The following is a 21,855-nucleotide window of genomic DNA, read 5'->3' as shown; positions in this document are numbered from 1 at the left end:
CTGGAACCTTGTCTTGTTTTAATATTTAGTCCAGTATGGCAGGGTTCTGACAGTACAATGTTTTATGTGGGAAAGCGTGGTCTTAGTATTATTATATTAGACCATGTTTTTCCCGTGTCTCGTCACTTTTACCTCGCTCCCTTGTCATCCTCTCCTCATTATTGTTTGATTTATATCACTTGTTCCCCTCTTGATTTGCTCCCCTATTTAATCCTCTTGTATTCATTGTCCCGTGTTTCAGCCTTGACGTTTGTTCTGAATACCTGTGAGTACGCTGTTGTAGTTATCTAGTCTAGTAGTGTTTATTGTGAAGTGTATCTAGTCTAGTGTTTAAGTGTAGTTTTGTGTCTTGCCCTGTTTAGTGTTCACTCCTGTTTAAGTTATCTTGTTTCTGTTGTTTTGCCCCCTCGTGGGTTTTTGTTTTCTGTTTTATTAATTAATAAATATTCTGAGTTTCCCCCTGTTGTCTGCGTTTGGGTTCACCCCTTGAAATCCCCGAGATCCCTAACAAAACTGTCTTAAATAAATCAGAAAATATGACTGAAAACATGTCATTAATATGAGAAACTTCAATGCCCGCGATTTTAATATTTATGAATAAGAATAACTTACATGCAAATTTGTACGTTTGTAAAGCTGTAAATACGTAAATAATTTACGTATTAATCCTGTCAAAACGTCGATATTATATGTTTCAGTGTGTTTTAAACGTAAGTTAATGTTTGATTGTACAACTACACTGAGACATAAAAACACACATTTATTCTCATGAGATCACGTTGGAAGTGTACATTTGTACAGTTTAATTTTTGCATCTTGAAACAAATATGTTTTATGTTCTGTATTACTCTGTGTTATGTTTGTTTCCTTTTTAAAAGATAACAGAGACTTTAAATCTCCTTTATAAAAGCTTTATAAAATGTTTTATAACTACCTGAATTAATCATACAACATCTTAAAGAGCCAGTAAGATGACAATTTTAAGCATCCTATCACTATTTATAAGTCCCGGACAACAGGTTTAAATCCATGCAAGGTCAAAAAACACTGTAATTTTCTCAAAATATAGGGGAGAGTGGGGTAAAGTGAGACACCCCCTGTATCTACGCAACGGAACACATTGGTGGTCCTATGACTATTATGTTTTTAAGCCCCTCAAATTTCCTCTTGGCCATATAGGTCAGAACCTCATGCTGCTGTGGTTAGCATGATTTTTCACAAAAATATATTTTTTGCATGTAAAAGTAAATTTTCTTGCTGTCAACTTAATCAACTGTTGTGCCAAAGCAAATTGATTCAGGTAGAAAAACTTATATCACACATGTTTATGAACTACCAACACATAAATCATTGTGTTGATGCTAGCTGAAGATTAGCCTGAATTTCCAAGAGAGAGAGTTTTTTTCCAAAATGTGGCGGTGGGGTAAAGTGAGACAAATGCTGTGGGGTAAAGTGAGACATGAGGCACAAGTTCAGTTTAGTCTAAAACATATTTTAATGTAATATTACATTACATAAGTTTTATTTTTAATGTTATAAACATTGCAGAAAAACCATTATGCCTTCAGTAGTGAATACACCAGGAAGACAGCCTGGGGAAAAACACCCCTTGAGGAGATGGAGAGTGCTGCCGCCTAGGTCAAGGAAGGAAAGAAGTCTCTAAGGCTACGTACACACCAAACGCGAGGCATCATGGTACTGTGGGTTCACACCAGACACAAGTTCAACAATTTGCGCAAGTAGATTACATACAAAGTCAATGCAAATTACGTGATATGGGTGGCACGTTTGCCACGAAAACACGCGCTATTCGCCGCAAACACGTCTTCGCCCAATTTGAAAATATTCAACTCGAGCGAAAAATTTGCATTACACAATGTTAAATCCTGCGAGTAATCTTGATCGAGTAACGCGATGCCCTGCATTTGGTGTGTACGTAGTATTATTCACTCTAGATTACTCGCGGGATTTAAAGGAATAGTCTACTCATTTTCAATATTAAAATATGTTATTACCTTAACTAAGAATTGTTGATACATCCCTCTATCATCTGTGTGCGTGCACGTAAGCGCTGGAGCGCGCTGCGACGCTTCGATAGCATTTAGCTTAGCCCCATTCATTCAATGGTACAATTTAGAGATAAAGTTAGAAGTGACCAAACACATCAACGTTTTTCCTATTTAAGACGAGTAGTTATACGAGCAAGTTTGGTGGTACAAAATAAAACGTAGCGTTTTTCTAAGCGGATTTAAAAGAGGAACTATATTTTATGGCGTAATAGCACTTTTGGGAGTACTTCGACTCGGCGCAGTAACACCCTCCCTCTCCCATTATGAGAGTGAGAATGGGAGAGGACTTTTCAGGCGAGTCGAAGTGATGATAGACGGATGTATCAACAATTCTTAGTTAAGGTAATAACATATTTTAATATTGAAAATGAGTACACTATTCCTTTAACATTGTGTCATGCAAATTTTTCGCTCAATATAAATATTTTCAACTTGGGCGAAGACATGTTTGAGGTGAATAGTGCGTGTTTTTGCGGCAAATGCTCCGCTCATATGGCGTCATTCGCATCGCCCCAGACAAGGATGCGTCTGATCGTGTCTTTGCATTAACTTTGAATATAATCTACTTGCACAAATCGTTGAACTCACATCTGGTGTGAACCCACAGTAAGAGCAGCTGCAAGGGATAGAAATATTGATAGATGGTTCTAATTGTCTTTTGCGCTGACCCGCAGACACTAGCTAGCTCTAAGGGTACTTTGTTCTGACCCCCAGACTGCGTTCTAATCTAACTGGTTCTATATGTCATTTGAATGTTAATTAAAAAAAATTGAATTGTCGGAGCCAATGGTGTATAGTGGGCAGCGCTCCGACATGTGGTGCTTTCACACTTTCTGGGACCCAAGTTCGATTCCCGGCTCGTGGTCATTTGCCGATCCCAAAGCCCTCTCCTCCCTGTACCTTCCTGTCCTCTCTTAAACTCACTATTAAATAAAAGGCAAAACTGGCCAAAAAATATAACTTTTGAATTATATTATGTTGTATTTGATTTTGGTTCAGATTTAGTGTACTTTCAAGTGTTTAGAAAAATAATGTTCTTAATTGACCAATCCCCTTGATTATTTTACTAGTCCAACATTAGTTCTGGAATGTGTGGTTGTCAAGCTAGCCGCCAGGATTTTATCTCTTACAATATGTGCTGTTATGATAGTTTCAGAGTGGAAAAAGTAAGTGGATCGGTTTACCCCGAGCTGGTTCACTTTACCCCCTTGATTTTTCTGGTCTGTCTCAGTTTACCCCTAAGCTGGGGTAAAGTGAGACACAAGACCACTTTTTTTAAAACAATCATATTTTCACTGCTTTTCATCCTGAATACATTCTGGTAATTTCCATAGCTAGGAAACATTCTGAATTAATAGGAAATGTGTAAATTTGACTGATATATCATTTTAGCTCGCTTAGAGGGGAGCAAATGTAAAAAATGTCTCACTTTACCCCACTCTCCCCTAAATTAAAAATTACCCCATTTCTCAGAGATCCCCAAACGATTCGTGTGAAGCCATTCAACGACTCAGTCTGCCTAAACCCCACCTTTCAGTAGCCTACTCTGCTCTGATTGGTCAACTGACAGAGTGTCTTTGCACAGATCACAGATCAGTCGCGCAGACCACAGATCAGTGGCACAGACCAACAATAGTGCAACATGTACTGACCTCATGCTAACATGATTTACTGAGAAGACATTGTCAACATCAATACACATCATTCATCATTAATTCAAGCAATAAAAACAACGATTGAAACTAAAATTTTACACTCATTTAAGCATTTATGTAAACTAACCGGGTCATAACAAAACCGTAAGTGAGCATGCGTTAGCCGTTTGCTAACGTGACTCTCTGACAGTAAATGTACAGTTTAAACAAAGACATCATTCATCATTAATCCAAGCAATACAAACGACAACTTTGAGGAAACTTACCCTCAGGTCCGAGGTAAGGGTGCAAAAATAAATGAACTAAAAGCCCAGTTTGAGCGACCCACACGGGTGCTCTCTCACTCACTGCCCAACAACGAGTTATGACGAGTCATCTATGAGTGTTCACTGAAAAATACAGTGGATTTTAGGAAAGCATAACAAGCCCTTTACAGATGGGAAATATTAAAGGAGTGCGTGGATGCTGCATTTTTGGCTCAACGTATAGTTACGAGTCAGCATTCTCAACACTTAACATTATCAAAAGTAAAGACATATCAAGAATGATCAATAAACATTGTCTTTTTTTAACTAGTACTTTATGCTTTCGTCTTTAAGTTCAACTTAGTTTAGCCTATTTTATTTAATTTTCATTTGAGCTTATTTACATTTCTATAGACTTGATGGAACAGTATAAGAGAGACATGTTTTCCTGCACTTTTTCATTTTTCCAACACTGGCAGTTTAGTTTTGCCTGTTTGTGTTTCTGACTGATATTGATGATGATCTTTTACCAGTGCAACTTGAAGCACAGAAGAGAGTGTTCAACATTACATTTAGTTAAGTACAGACAATAAATGAGAATGAATGTGATATGATTTGATTAGGCCAGAGAGGTTTGTATTCATTGATTATGATTGTTAATCTCAGTTTAGCAGAAAAGAGCACCTTCGTTTTCCTTTTGAGTTGTTATGTGGAAATGAATGTGTATTTTGAAGATTTAGAGATGAATGCATTTTGCAATGTTCCCTTCATATTTTTTATATTTTTTTACCAAGCAACTGAAAGGACATACAGTTACAGAACAGCATTAACATGAAATCCATTTTGTTAAGGATTATTTATGCTTATACATATGAATAAACATTATTCAATATACTTGATAACACTATATTTTGTTTAGTAAAACAAATATTTACACTAATTTCTTTAGTCTGGCCAAAGCTGTCAATTTATGTTTTTACGTGCAGTACATGTCCGGACCTCAGCTGGTGCGGAGGGTTCATTTACTGGACCTCCACCAATTTTAGTTGAAGACCCCTGAGTTAGAGTTTAAACAACGATATCATTTATCATTAATCCAAGCAATGAAAACGACTATAGACATTTTACACTCATTTAAGCAAGTATGTAGCTATAATCATACTTACAGGTTGTGGTTAGGAGACGCATGTTGTTCCAAATAAAGTGGGTACTGAACCATCTTTCATTGCCAGACGTTTAAACCCCGCTGTTAAAAAATAATTCTTCACAGCCAGACACGTTTAGTATATCCCTCCTTGAAAAAGTCTCCTTTGGTAGTGAAAACAACACAAACTGAAAACACAGCGTGAGCTGATGTTTACAGACTAGCTAACTGTGGGCGGGTCATAGTTTTCGTTTCTCCCGGGCAAGGCTGTAGGCGGAGATGACGTGGCAAATATCAGGAAGAAGACTCACTCCCTATAACGACTCGTTTCAGCGATTCAGAGTCGATTCCCTGCTTTAGAAGCCAATAACTTTATTAATCGTGCACTTTTTGGTTCAACTACTTTACACGTTGTTTACATTGATGGACAGCTACATGACACACTGCAATAAAGGTTAGTTTCGATTTTGGATCTGTGTGGCTCTTTAATAACTGGTCTGTAAATAATGTAATACTTATTTTAGAAATGATTAATTGATCATTAATAAAGCATGAAAAGACAATTATTAAACACATTATATATACGCTTATAAATCAAGAATAAAGCATTGATAAACTATTTACTAATGTCTATTAATGTTTAATAAATGAAGAATTGACTATTTAGTAATGCTTAACTAATGCTTTACTAATGCTTCATAGTGTGCAGTTATTATAAAGTGTTTGTGCCTTTATAGAGTAGGTAAATTCACCATGGTTGTGGAGTAAATTAAGACATTATGGCCAATATATTATAATAAGGGGTTCACAATTTTTCAATTTGAGACCCAGACAGGGTCTGGTACAATCTTTACCACCTAAGTTTTTTTATTGGGAATATACAGAAAACATATTCATTTTTGTCTTAACATGAATGTAGTTTAATTGCAAAATGTGTTATATGGATCCCCGATTATTGCAAAACCATAACTGTTGATTCCCCTAATTATGAATGTTAATGCCAGTTAATGTTAATTTTACATCAATTTTTTAATGTTTTATAACTTTGATTAAGGCAACTGCACACCATCTCTTCATAAACATACAAAAGAAACTGCTCTACTTGATAACTGCTTGTATAGTCTCCAAAGGTCAAATTTATTAAAGAAAACACAAGGTAGCACAAAACAAAACACGCGGTGACTTCGTAACAATAAACAATAGTAACAATGGACTACACAAGACAGGGGAAACAGAAGTGACTTTATACAAGACAATGACTAATAAAAAACCTGGAAATAATGACGAGACTAACAAGGGGCAACTAATTACTAAGGTTACCAATGACTGGGCGGAGACAAGATCAGACACAGGGAAAACAGGCAAGACATTAATCAAAACAAGTTATACACGACAGAGTGAAGAACAAGACAGGGCAAGACATAATGCAAATCAAAACCATGAACATAGAAAAAACCCCAATAATTAAACAAGACAAGAATCAAAACTAGGAAAATACAGATAACTAATAAACTAAGGAACAAACAATAAACAGAGAAACCCAAACCCTGACATTCATATAACGCAGCAAAGTACCTATTACATAGAGCAGGGATGGAGGGCCGGTGTCCTGCAGAGTTTAGCTCCAACTTGCCTCAGCACACCTGCCTAAAAGTTTCTAGTATGCCTAGCTTAATTGGCTACTTCAGGTGTGTTTAATTATGGTTGGAGCTAAACTCTGCAGGACACCGGCCCTCCAGGATCGTAGTTGCCCATCCCTGGCATAGAGTGAACAACTGATTGGTGGGTGATCGATATTAACCAATTCAACACCATCGGCATGGACAGCAGCTGGTAATGTCGTACATAAGAAAGTATTCCTTAAGAAAACCGCTAAGGTACTGTTCAGGAAACATGCCTAGAAAAGATATACCTGTAGGTAAGATTTACCTTAAGAGTCTTCTTATTGTGCTAAGAGACAACAATATCGGGAAACTTAGCCCTGGTATCTCAACAACTTTGGCAAGTTCTGACACTCAGTGATGTTTTTCACAAAAGCGTCATTAGTGAACTATGGTCACAAGTTCTGTCTTTCTGTTCCCTGAAATTTAAACTACATTGCAAGCTTATATGGTTGTAACCACAGTTCTCGAGCTGTAGTTAGAAGGGTTGTTTTTTGTAAGTCTGACATAGATCATGATCATGCTTTTGAGCAAAAATAAGCAGCAACATACAGTACATTGTATATCCCTTATTGAGAAATAAGTAATTTCCAAATAATGGGTTGTTTTCCCCAACTGCTGGGATATTGTTAATCAACCATGTTGAAACAACTCAGCAGTTGGGTTGAAACAACCCATTATTTGGGGGTCATTTTAACCCAGAAAAGTGTTCTGTCCAATAGTTACCCAGCCCTGGGTTAAAAACAACCCAATATTTTTTAGAGTGTAAGGTTCCAGCACATAAAACTTGGACCCCTTTTAGCTACAGTAATTAAGCTTACACTAATATATTAACTCTACAGTCACAGCATCTTTATGACCACCAGGGGCCTAATGACAAACAAGCTCATTAATAAACAACACTGTACATGGTTCACAGTCTCAGACATTTCACACACAGGGACTAATTTCTGTCTTATTTCACTTCCTATAATTGTCATGTGTTTACCTTAACTTGTTACTGCTTACACTTGGAAAAAAAATAATTTATAGAGAACGTTAGCGATTTTTTTCTATTTTTGGGTCTTAGAGGGTTAAGAAGTGACGAAATTTGTCCCTGAGTAGACAAAGTAGTTCTTATGGGAGCACTAGATCAGTTTACATCTCTAATGTGCAGCAATTCCATCTGCTTTTCGCTTTCCCTGTCTTTCTTTTTCTCTTACTCTTACCCAGCTGCTCTCTCTGACTCTTTCCCATTTCTCTTAATGTCAGTGTGTTGCCATTGTGAAGCATTACATATCTAGAGTCTGTCACTTAAAATAATGCTGTCAGATTGAAGCAATTAGTTGTTGTTGAGGCGTAATGAATGCTGACACCTCTCGGAGATTATGAAACTCCTAATTGCTCTGTAAAAACAGATGCTTTTGACATTGTTGCTAACAGACTTTTTTATATCTTTCATGTGCTCCTTCATGTGGCCACACGTACAATGACAGTGGTTGGTTTGAAACTTGAAAGCTTGAAGAACTTCTTCACTGTCCTGTCACTTGAGTAGAAAAAATGAGGGAAAAGTCTGATTCTGCTAAAATTATAAGATTGTTTACCATGACAGCACTGAAATGATGAAATGATGGCTCAAAATACTTGTAAAATGTTTCCCCCTGGCAGAAGTGAGTGAGGGCTGAGTCTGACTGATAGAAATAAAAGTTTGATTTAAAATTACTGTTTTAAAATACTTTGGCCTGGTATAAAGTAAGGAATAACTGTTTATGTAATTTAGTTGCAGTTACTTATGAGTATGCACTTGTATTGTTTATATACTGTACATTCATTACTTCTGTATAAAACAAACCTGAATTAAAATTTTGGGCAATAATTGGGGGCAATTTGGCTTTGGAAATTTGTTTAACTTATTAAAATGTATTTGAAAATATATGTGAAGTGTATGGTTTAGAGCTTGATACAGGTAATGTTTCATTTACATTAATCTAGTTTTTTTTGTGTGTGTGGAGTATTTACCTTTGAACAATTCCATTTTTAACTCAAATGTAAATAAAGTGTAAAATAAATTAAATATTTTAAAAGTTTTATTTCGATTGTCCATGTGGTCAAGGTTGAAACAGATTTAAAGTAATAATTGGTTGTGGGTAATCAAAATACTTTCTTAGACTTTTAGACCAGAATTACATTATTTGAGTAACTGTAATGATGTTGCACTAAGCAAGCAAAGGCAGAGGATACAAGTGCATTATTTAATAAACATAAATATAAACAGGCAGGTACAAACAGGTACAGGCTGACACGAACCAAAGACAGAGCATTACATGAAACAATCACCGACATCAGACAATGCAAACACTAGGCTTAAATACACTGGGTAACGCGGGGTAACAAGAGACACCTGGGAGACAATCATCACACAAACCAATAAAACAAAAGAACTACAAAGAACTACAAAACATGGCAGACATGGACATGACTTCAAAATAAGAGACATACACAGGGGAACACAGAACAGAGTCATGACAGAACCCCCCCCCCCCAAGAGAGGCCAGATACTCCCAGGGCTGCAAAAAAAATATTTCAGGTGGGTGGTGGAGTGGAGGTGGAACCGGGGGGGGGGGCACGACCATGTAGTGGCCAAGGGGCAGGAAGCCAGGGCAGAGCCGGCAGGGCAGGAAGCCAGGGCGGAGCCAGCAGGGCAGGAACCAGGATCCACGGCAGATCCGGAAACCATGGTGGTGCTGGTGGTTTCAGGAACCCAGGAATATCTGGAGACCAGGGTGGTGCCGCAGATGGAGCCAGAGAAAACCAGGATGGTGCCGCAGGAGGAACCAGAGACCAGGGCAGAACTGGAACCCATGGTGGTGCTAGTGGCAACAGGAACCTAGGCAGAGGGAGAGAGCAGAAAGAGGCCCTCTTGCCAGGTTAGATAGGGCAGAGTTCAAGGAGCTCAGAGGTTGGCCACCTTGGGCCAGGCAGAGAATTCAAGGAGCTTGGGGATGGCCATCTTGGGCCAGGCAGAGAGCTCAGGGATGGGCATCTTGGGCCAGGCAGAGAGCCCAGGGAGCTCAGGAGCGGCCATCTTGAGCAAGTTAGAGAGACTTTGAGAGTCATGCACGGCCATTTTGGCAAGGGCAGCGAGTATGAGGCTTGGGAGCGACCATGTTATGGGGTTCATGGGGTTGAAAGACATCTTGTGAAACAGATGAACAGAAAACAGACCACACACACCACAAAGCCATGGCAAATACAGGAAGCACAGAAGTCAGAGGACATACCTCAGGAACCATAGAGACCACGGAACTGGACACAACCAGACTTGGGATCCCTGCCTTCTGTACTGACATCATATGGGTATTCTCCAGACTAGACATTAACCTCTGGGTCCTAGCATGAACTGGAGAGGCTGGTGAGGTGGCCATCTTGTGAAGTGGCTCGGGTGAGGCGGCCATCTTGTGAAGTGGCTCAGGTAAAGCAGCCATTTTGTGAAGTTGCTTGGCTCGGGTGTGGTGACCATCTTGTGAAGTAACTCGGGTGTGGCGGCCATCTTGTGAAGTGGCTCGAGTGTGGAGGCCATCTTGTGAAGTGGCTCGGTTGTGGCGGCCATCTTGTGAAGTGGCTCGGGTGTGGCGGCCATCTTGTGAAGTGGCTCGGGTGTGGCGGCCATCTTGTGAAGTGGCTCGGGTGTGGCGACCATCTTGTGAAGTGGCTCGGGTGTGGTGACCATCTTGTGAAGTGGCTCGGGTGTGGCGGCCATCTTGTGAAGTGGCTCAGGTAAAGCAGCCATTTTGTGAAGTTGCTTGGCTCGGGTGTGGTGACCATCTTGTGAAGTGGCTCGGGTGTGGCGGCCATCTTGATGACTGGTCCAGGTATGGCAATGGCCTTCTGGGCAATAGGTGTAGTTATGGCAATGGTACTCTTAATAACTGGTGCAGGTACAGCGGTTGCCATCTTAAGGACAGATACAGACATGGCAGTCTTTTTAACAAAAAGTTTCCTCCTAATTGCCCTTCTGGACATAGATACAGGCATGGTGATGGCCATTTTAGAAACAGAGACAGAATAGCCATAGTGCATAAAGGCGTCCTTTGGCTGGTCTGGCTAACCATGCCAAGGAGCCTGATGCCTACTGCCCCTCCCAAAAACTGTTTAGGTGAGGCCTCCTCATCAACCTCGCCCACAGTGAAAGGGGACCCGCTCAACGACAGGGCTAACTCCACAAAGTTTTCAAAACTCCCCTGAGGATCATGCTGAAAGAGTTGTGTTTTGAGAGATTTATTTAAACTTTGTTAGTAAAAAACTATTAGTGACTTATCTGGGTAATGGATGTGTGGAACAATGTCCAAAAAGTCTTGTGTGTCATCCTCAAGGAAGCGGGAGCCCTGGCAGAGCATGAGGGTCTCATAGCCGCTGACCAAAATGCTGCTGGGTCCATGGTTATGGAAGGTTTTTTTGGTCTTTTTAAAATTAATTAATTAAATTATAAAATAATTAATTAAATTATAAAATAAAAAACAAAATCGCAAAATATGTCCCAAACCCGAAAACGAAATGCCAAAATAAAAACCAAAACACTATATAAAATTATTTCATTTTCACTTTCAACGCGATGAAGCATCATTCCGGCCAAATTGAAAAATGTAATTAAATTGATGATTTGACATTTCATTTTCAATATAATCTTGAGTCAAGACTGACAAAATTAAAATAAAAAGGCAAGCTTGAAAAGGAATCTGTAAATATTTTTAAAAGGCTTTTTTTTCATGCCCAAGCAATAATAGGGACAAAATTAAAATGTAAATTTCAGTTTTAATTTTATGTTCTGTTTTTTTTATTTTCCTATTTTATTAATTTTCAACTTGTATGCAAATTCAATGTTAATCAGTGGGTGGGGCTTACTTGCTTAAAAAAAGGGGATTGGCTGAAGCAGTGTTGCCAACTCAGTGACTGTGTTGCTTTCCAACCTAGCGACCTTATTGCTACATCTAGTGACTTTTAGACCCATTTAGCCAAACTTAGCGACTGTTTGGATGAATCTTAGCTTCACATGTGTACAGATAGGCTACTGTGTCGATTGTACTGGTTAGGCCTGTCACGATAACAAATTTTGCTAGACGATAAATTGCCTCAGAATTTATCGCGATAGACGATAACATTGATGCTCCGGGACCATTATAATAATGCAGATACACCTTTTCAAAGATATATAAACTTTTATTTCTAAACAATAAGTAATACTGGAACTGGAAGACATTTTAAATATCCACAAGAAATGAACAAAATAACAGGATGATTGCGTTTTAGGTGCATATGCATGTTTGTCGTGTTGCCACTTTTAAGTGCTACGTTTTTACCACAAATGCGACATAACGGCTCGTTCAGGTTTAGTGGTTCACTTAGGTCGTTAGGTTTAAATCCAAAGTACTCCCACACTGCAGCTGTAGCGTTTGGTTTTGAAACTTGGCTGTTTACACGTGGTATAAGTGGACGAGAGAGACATATCACGTTTACACCTGGTATTTAAATCCGTCTCTTTTGTCCACTTTCGACCGCTTCTGTCCTGAATACTGTGAGGGGGTGGTCTGTCGAGACGGTGGGCGAGTCTCTCCGCTGTCATTTAAACGCCAGCGGGAGTAATGATGAGTTTATATGGACCCAAACTAATATTATGTCCACTGCTTGTTTAGCAAGGAAACATGCTGCACAGTATTTTCTACATGTATATGTTAGAGCTTTCTCTGAATTTTCAGCACAATTGATGAAATACGATCGCGCAACTTTCACACGCTTGCAAAATGAAACTGCGGAGATCACCCGCTTTAGTTTATCAATGAAAGGCTAAAAATAGCCGTTCACCTTGTGTCAGAAAAGTCAGAAAAGACGTAAAACATTGTGATCCAATCGATGAAAACGCATGTTAATGTAACCTGTTAGTGTAAACAGCCTCTAGTAAATCCATCTTTTTCTCCAACTCTCGTCTCAACTAGTGTTTTCTCCTGCTACACTCCTCACGCGGCGCTCATCCTCCTCAGTACGCCTACTGTGATAGGCTACGCAAGGAGTCCCCCCTCCCCACACAGATCATGCGACTGACAAATGACTGACGAGGGTTCACTCCTTGTCACTCGTTGCACGGAGCGGTCATCCAGTCTCTTTGGTAGAGAGAGAGAGAGACAAGGAAAACAAACAAGCATGCAAATGTGAATTATCGCGGCCTAAAAAAGATGATCGAGCTCATTTTATTTACCGTGCGATTAATCGATTTATCGTTTATCGCGACAGGCCTAGTACTGGTCAACGAGTTCCGGGTGTCGCTGTCACGGTGAAATGTGCGTCTGCCCTCTGTGCATGGAGCTGGACAGCCAGCGACGTTGGACTGTACGAGCTGGCGCGTGGATGAGATTCGAGTACATTGTTTGCATTTCGAGGGAGGAACGGGCATTGGGGGAGGCTGGTCCGCTGTTGTGTATGTGTGTATTTTCGCAGGTCTGATCCGGTGAGGCATCAGTTCAATGAATTGCAGACATACACAAACAGTCACTTACTTTTAAATGGACATTATCTGTGCTGTCTGTACCACCCCACAAGTATCACCCCTATGTGAGTCTTTCGGGGTCTACTCTGTACACTGCACTGGACACAACATAGGCTGCAGTTCTGACCATAGCTGAAACGTGAAAGACGAGCTACGCACATAAATGCTGTGCGGTGATGTCACGGCATATAGGAATACACGTTGTTATTGCTAATATAATTTGTTGTTTTAATAATATATAAGATTACTGCTTTCCTGGGGTGGGTTGTTGTGCTGTTAACAGCCTACCGCGTGATTTTGTTGCTTCTTCGGCGCGGTAAAACCAAATCCCGTACGGTCACAGCCCACAAATCAGCGTTACAAATGAGGACCACTTACAAATATGCAGGGTTTAAAACTGGGCCGAAGCTGAACCCCGTCACAAAGGCTGAAGTCTGCTCCGGTGTGCCCGCGCAAAAGTAAGTTACTGGTTGCTGTGTATGTCCATTCTCATGAAATGCATACAAATAACACGCAGTGTGATTATCGTGCTATACGGCAAATTTCAACTTTGAGAGCATATGATCAGTGTTGGGCAAGTTACTGAAAATTAGTAATTAGTTACAGTTACTAGTTACTTCTTTTAAAAGTAACTGAATTACTCTACCAGTTACTGTATATCAAAAGTAATTAGTTACTAAGAAAAGTAACTTTTAAGTTACTTTTATGTCTGCTTTTTAAATGTAAATATGAACAGTACTGAACAGTCAAACAGTAAAATAATATGGATGGGCTATTTTACACGTAAGACTCTAATATATCACATACTGTAGGAGGCTATTTTGCTTTAGATTCAACCTTTGAATATTTTTGTTAGAAAATATCTTAATATGTAAACTTACTTTATTTATGTATATCATTTAGATCATTTAGACAAATATTCTGCATGCTTACAAAAATATATAATGTGTTAAAATTGTGTAGTGTCTCTTTAAAAATTTGGAGACAATTGTGTCAACATGTCATATTTTCATTTTTCTGATTTCATATTTATTTTAATAAGTTAGAAACGTCTCCGCTGTGTCCTGCTGACAGGCGCGGTGCGCGTGCAGCAGGTGACGCAAATTATGGGTCCTCCGAAGGTTAGACCGTCTCATTTCAGTTCTCTTCGCAAACTTCTGAGCGCCTTGAAAGGCTGAGTGCTCACCTTTTATCGCATGCTTAGTAGGGTGCAGCCCTTGAATTGGAACACAGCTTGTGAAGCTCGCGGCAGGGACTGTGCTCTTTGGTCATATACTGTTAGAATATTTTCTGTTGGATTTAAATGATACACAGGATTAAAGGAAGATATTTAATCAGAAAACGGAGTAGGCTACGTGGATTGTTTTATCGGACGGACACAGAGCGAGTGGATTGTTTTTTCGGATATGGAGAGACTGAAACTAAAACTAAAAGCGAGCTCACACATACTATGGAGTTTTAACACGGGCGTACAGCGCAGTGTGAATATTTTAGTGAAAACAACAATCGCGGATCGTTCTCTTCCATGAAGGCCGATGTAAACATCTAAGAATATATGAACATTTCTCAGATTTATTACTTTTGTGGACTACAAATGCAAGTTAATGTCTTGCCGGGATTGCTTGGCGAAGATAATTTACAAACATGAGTCCGGATGGATTATGACTTGCGCACAATTTTTAAACAAAGGTATGTTGTCCCGTTTAGATTTTTCAGGTTCAGTCTATATGCACTGTCAGCTATGATGAAGTGTAATGAATCATTGCGCCGCCAACCACGGTCCTGCGACGTCAGTTATGTTGTCTATTTTTTACAAAATAGAGTAACGCGAGTAACGAACTCATTTAAATTTCAGTAATTGTAATTGCCTTACTTGATTTAAAAAAATACTTCGTTACATGCTCGTTGCTGCTAAAAGTAGTGGAATTACTTTGTAACGTGTTACTCCCATCACTGCATATGATACACCAGTCCTTCCCAGATTTCGCCGCATGTATTGAGAGTGAGGAGTCACGTGCCGATTTGGGCGGAGTTTGGGCCGGTCGGCCATGATGGTAGGAGACGCTGTCGGTTGCCAGAGGCAACTTCACAGAGGCGCGACTTCCAAAGCTCTTAATTTATTATTCCGGCAGGACAGAGACGATCTACAAATACGATAAAGAAAAGGAATAAAGCAATGCAAAAAGATAAGGCGAAAGAAAGGGACCTTACAGGAACAAGCTCACAAACAGCGTTGTACTGGCAAAGGTAACTTAAGTTTCTTCACACGCGTTTGTGTATTGTAATTACATTGCATTTAGCCGACACTTCTTGACCAAAATGACAAAGTAATTAACTGCGACGGTTTATAAACACGAGATGTCCAATGTACACAAACGTTTCCAACATGTTGTGATGTAGAATATTTAGGTATTTAGTTGTTATTTGATTTTAGCCCAATGCCACTGTTGTAACTTTCCAGGTTTTTGTGTTGGGGGCTGCAACGTGCCTATGGTAGTTATATGTGTGATTTGCAAGAGGTAAATGATTAAAGATTAAAGCCATTATCAGTGTGGGTAACACTTTACTTGAAGGGGTGTGCATAAGACTGACATAAAACCTTCATAATTATTTATGACATGACACATGTCATGAATATAAAGGATGTTTTATGCATTATGACAATTGCAAGTGTCGTTCGTTCAATTATGAAATGTTTAATGCAAATATGCCATTGCTTGAGATGTCTTTGTTATGCATAATGGTGTCTTCATTTCGGTAACCTAAAAAACTTTATTCCTTTGTTCGTATGTTTTCCATATGTATCATGTGAGGTACTGGAGCAGTTTTTAACGCAGCAGTAACTGCGAGGCATGGTAAAGCAGTGTATAATTGCGAAAAACTACTCTACTACGGAGCTAAGAACACACGTAAACAATCATGTTCTGCCGCCAGAATCCTGCCAACATGGCGGAAAGGGGGAGGGGCTCTGTACCATGACGACAGCTCCTCACTCTCAATATATTGCACGATTATCACACTGCGTGATACTGTATGTGTATGCATATGAGAATGACTGATGCCTCACCGGATCAGATGTGTAAAAATATGCACATACATAACAGCGGACCAGCTTCTTTTAATGTTTGTTCCTCCTTTGAAATGTATACAATCCACGCGTCAGCTCATACAGTGTAAATGTTGCTCGGTGCCCATCTCCATGCACAGAGGGTAGACGCACATTTCACTGTGACAGCGCCACCCGGCACTCATTGGCCAGTACAATCGACACAGTAGCCTATCTGTACAGATGTGAAGCTAAGATTCATCCAAACAGTTGCTAAGTCTGGCTAAATGGGTCTAAAAGTCGCTAGATGTAGCAATAAGGTCGCTAAGTTGGCAAGCAACACAGTCACTGAGTTGGCAACACTGCTTCAGCCAATCCCCTTTTTTTAAAGAAGGAAAGCCCCACCCACTGATTAACATTGAATTTGCATACAAGTTGAAAATAAAAATGAACACGAAAATTCAAACGAAAATGTAAAAACAGAACATAAAATTAAAACTGAACTTTATATTTTAATTTTGTCCCTATTATTGCTTGGGCATGAATAAAAAGCCTTTTAAAAAATTTATTTACAGATTCCTTTTCAAGCTTGCCTTTTTATTTTAATTTTGTCAGTCTTGACTCAAGATTATATTGAAAATGAAATGTCAAATCCTCAATTTAATTAAATTTTTCAATTTGGCCGGAATGATGCTTCATCACGTTAAAAATGAAAATGAAATAATTTAATATAATGTTTTCATTTTTATTTTAGCATTTCATTTTCAAATTTGGGACATATTTTGCGATTTTATTTTTTATTTTATAATTTAATTAATTATTTTATAATTTAATAAATTTTTTTATAATTTAATTAATTAATTTAAAAAAGACCAAAAAAACCTTCCATACATGGTGTGGCATGGGGTGGTGAAAGTAACTGCTGGATCCTAGGTGGTCGGTGATTCTGTAATGTTGGTTGCTAAGCAAGCAGTCAGAGGCAGAGGATCCAAGTGCAGTATTTAATAATATAAGTAAATCCAAACAAGCAGGTGCAAATAGTGATGTTACGTCTGACATCGAAGCTTTGATGCTTGCTTCAGACTCGAAAAGTCCTTGCAATGAACCGCTGTTTCGGAGCTTGTATCGTTACATCACTAGTCACGTGAAATACGATGTCTGAAGCAAACACACTGGTTCATTTCTCTAGTGAACCACACGACTGCTTTAATAGCCCAATCCAGCGTTGACAGGTTTGAAGCTTGGCGGCTTTATTTTTCACGCAAGTGAAGCCAAACCATAGAAAAGCTTTCTAAACATTTCTTGTGTACTCCAGCATCATCTGTTTCATGCAAGAGAATATTCTCCAAAGCTGGTGAATTTGTAAAAAAAAAGAAATCACCCACATCACCAAATGTATAGCCTATTAGGCTATATTATAAAATTCAATGTTTCCCATACATTGATTTATTTGTGGTGGCCCACCACAGAATCAACACTGGCCCCCACAAATAGAACTTTCATGATTCTCATTTACATTTTTATTTCACCATTTAAAACAGCTTAATTCCGCTTAAAATATAATTTGATACATAATAAATATCAAATACAGATACAGATCAAATAGTAGAAGTGAAACAAATTTCAGGTGCCAACACTAGATCAAACGCAAACACGACATGATGACGTCACATATATGCTAATTAGCGGGTGACGTCATCACCACAACAGTCTCTCAAAATCCTGTGGGAAACACTGAAATTATTAAAAAATATAAAACTTACATTATAATTAATATAAAATTATATTTCTAAATAAAAACCACAACATTTAATGAATACCCTCTTCCACATTGTCCAAGCCCTGTCCAGTTGCCCTCTGCCACATTATAAAAACATTTTTAAATACATAAATGTCCAGTTAGTAAGTTGTAGAGTGCTGTATCCTACAGCTAAATATTCACACACAAACACATCTCAGGCTCAATGTTTTATTGAGGGTTTGAAACATGAACACAGTGTCAAAGTTCTGACGGCCCAAATGGGGCGGTAACATTGGCCTATTTGCATTGTCAGCTTTGTTGCATTACATTTACTTCACCAGCAGATGGTGGTGTGCATTTTCTGTTTGAATGAAGCTTCAAGTAATGAACCATTTTCGACACAATTGTATCAGAAAGCAATAATGCTTCGAAACGCTTCATTTGGCCATCACTAGGTGCAAACATAGAGCGGGCGTGCGTACGGACGGACAGATAGAGCATTACATAAAAAAACAATCACCAACATTAGACAATGCAAACACTGGGCTTAAATACACTGGGTAACGAGAGGTAACAAGAGACACCTGGGAGACAATCATCACACGGACCAATGAAACAAAAGAACTACAAAGAACTACAAAACATGGCAGACATGGACAAGACTTCAAAATAATACACACACTGTAAAAAATCCAATTAATGAAATGTTGGACGGGCAAAAATATATAAGTTAAACCAATTTTCTTGTTTGGGCTTAGTTGAGAAGACATATTTTTTAAGTCTACATAAATCTGTGTTTAAAACATTAAATGAATGGTTATTTTCAAATTCAGTCAACATTCAGAGTGGCTAGTGTTGACTGAACTAATTAAGACAAATCTGGTCAATAAGTGGACTTATGACAGCTATGTTTCCTGACAACAAAATGCTCATAATATTACTGTTATTTGGTTACAAAATGTAATTGTAAGAGTTGTTCAGACGTGAATGTATGTGCTTTAAGTTTAAATATCCGGTCGGTTAATAAAGATAGCGTCTATTTAAAAATGTGCTCGGACACTTTCGGACAGAGAAGAGCTCCAGAAAATCATAGGCGCTTAAGCGCTCACACCCCGCCCAGCGCAGCCTCGCCTCGGCAAGCCCATCAGAAATCAACTGCTGGCTCTGATATCTCTGTGGCGTTTAAACATGTGATTTAATTCATTTTAATTTCTTATATTTAATAATAAAAGGTTTACCGGTATGTTTTAAATCATATTTTAGGATTGCACTTAATTGATATCGCTGTTGAATGATATTTCATATATTTCACTGCGTCCTGCCTGCGAATTTGAACTTCAGAGTTGAAGGAGCGAGTGGAAAAATAGTCCCAATATCATAACAACCTTAAATAAAACTTCTTAATATACCCGTGTGCGTGCGTGTGCGCGCCCATCGCGCGTTCGCGTGTGTGCATGTATGTATGTATGTGTGTGCGCGTGTGTGTTTTGAATTTAAAATGTTTTAACTCGGAAGGATCTGGATCACAGGTCATTTCATCTGAGATCAATCCGCACGTATAACAGCCGGAATCACTTACTGATTCACACGACACAAGTCATCAGCCGTTTCCTCAAGTTCACGTCAGGTAAGTGGTTGTAATTAAATGTTAATTTTAGAATATAGAGTTTAAATTTGTGTTCCTCTTGCAATGTTATATTATAAAATATAGCTTAGTTAACTACACAGCAAAATCTGGAACCTCAGAATAACTCTATAAGAGTTCATTTCAACACTTTAAAAGTGTCTCATGGGGTCCACTCCCAATAGAGTTATTTTAACACTTTTGAAAGTGTTGGCACATTGACTCTTTTAAAGTGTTAGCAATTGACACTATACAGAGTAAAAAATCTAACTATAAATTGACACTAATCAGTGTTAAATATTTTTTATTTGTTAAAAATTAACTCCCTCTCTGTAATTTGTTAACTCCAATGTAGTGTTATATTTTTTAATACTATGGTGTTAATATGGTAAATGCAAAGACAGAAACATATTACGGTACTTTTGGGACAATTTTTTTTAATTTTTAAACAGTTTTTTTAATGTAACAATACAGCAGTATAATCGGCCATTATCATTATAAAACTGTTAATGATTTTTTTTAAATGTCATCTGATCAACATTTATTTATGATAGAAAAATTGTCCTCAATGTATCATGCATTTAAGTGTTCATTAAATTAACATATTAACATCCGAGACAACTAAAAAGCACATTCCCAATGTATAACAATAGTACAGATATTTATAAATACAGTTTATGGGATGCTTCAGTTCATACAAACAAGTTTGACTTAATTTCAATCCAAGATCCATGTTGGTCTTCACATAATAACAGCAGAATATGATGAACCAGTAGCTGTAATGATTTGATATGATCCTCGACGGTAAGACCTTCAGACTGGATATTGAACGTTTCTGTTAATAAAACAAAATGAAAAGGGAAAAATTCATTATTAAAAAACAATATTTAAGTATAACACCGCATAAACTAATATTTACAGAATGCATTACAGAATTTACATACAGAACACATTACAAAATACTTTGAAAATATTTTATATTTATGTTTTTCACAAAATACTCACTTTGTTGTAAAATTGCTCTTCGTCTGAAGAAATCATGTAGGCCTATTTCTGTGCTCCTCCAAAGTCCCCAAAGCAAATCTCCTGCACACATTAATGGATTAAAAAAATTTTTTTAAACTAAAACAGCATATAAAGCAAAAAACAACAAAAAACTCCCCAAAACATTATACCAGTATGAATTGGTTCATCTGAGGCTAAGACCTAAATTCAACTGCAGCATTTATATAATGACAACATGACACTTAATGTTAAACTTGATACTAACAGCCATATAAAACATAACACCTCACAACTCTCAAATGTTATTGATCAAACTTTTATTTATTGAACATTTACTTACCATTTACAGTGAAAGAGATGGCCTTCTGCTTGAACTACATCATCCAAAAACACGGTTCAGTGTGTGCTGTAAAAAGGGGGAGGTCTTCTTTATTTAACACCTTAGGAGTTAACAAACACCACTATCAAAATACTATCGGAGTTGATTTTTTAAAAAAGTGGTAGCACTCTGTTTTGACACAAACTCTTAATTTTTAATCTTTATATTTCCATTAACACTGTAATTTTAACTCTGCTAAATTTGCTGTTTATCAGCAAACAAGTCAGATTTTCTGTTGAAAGTTTTTATGTTGAAAGTGCCCATATATATATATATATATATATATATATATATATATATATATATATATATATATATATATATATATATCTCAATCTTGATATATATTATACTCGAGTGTTAAATCAGAGGGGTCAATAATAAATATAATTCTGACACTATTCTTCTGCTCTCAAAAGTATGCTTGAGATATTAGTCCATTTTACGCTTTTAGTAAAAATGTTAAAACTGGCTATGAATGCAAAGGTACACCATGATGCCTGTCAACCATATTTGCCTCTTGGCAGAAATCCTCTTTCACACTTTAAATGATTCTAACATTGTTACAATAATTCGACCTTGTTCTCCAGCCTTGAAAATGTGCACAATGACAAACCTACCATCTTAAAATTGATCATCTTGACACATCCCCATTACCACAGGGCAAGATTAAGAATCCAGCCCATGATAATTAAGTGACACCCAGATGCATAATGTGCCGCTTCCGTGCTGTTTAGTAAGGCACTGCCACTGCCATGACTTAAATCCC

Source organism: Misgurnus anguillicaudatus, chromosome 8 (assembly GCF_027580225.2).
Source record: "Misgurnus anguillicaudatus chromosome 8, ASM2758022v2, whole genome shotgun sequence".
NCBI lineage: Eukaryota > Metazoa > Chordata > Actinopteri > Cypriniformes > Cobitidae > Misgurnus > Misgurnus anguillicaudatus.
Note: the sequence above shows the minus strand (reverse complement) of the source record.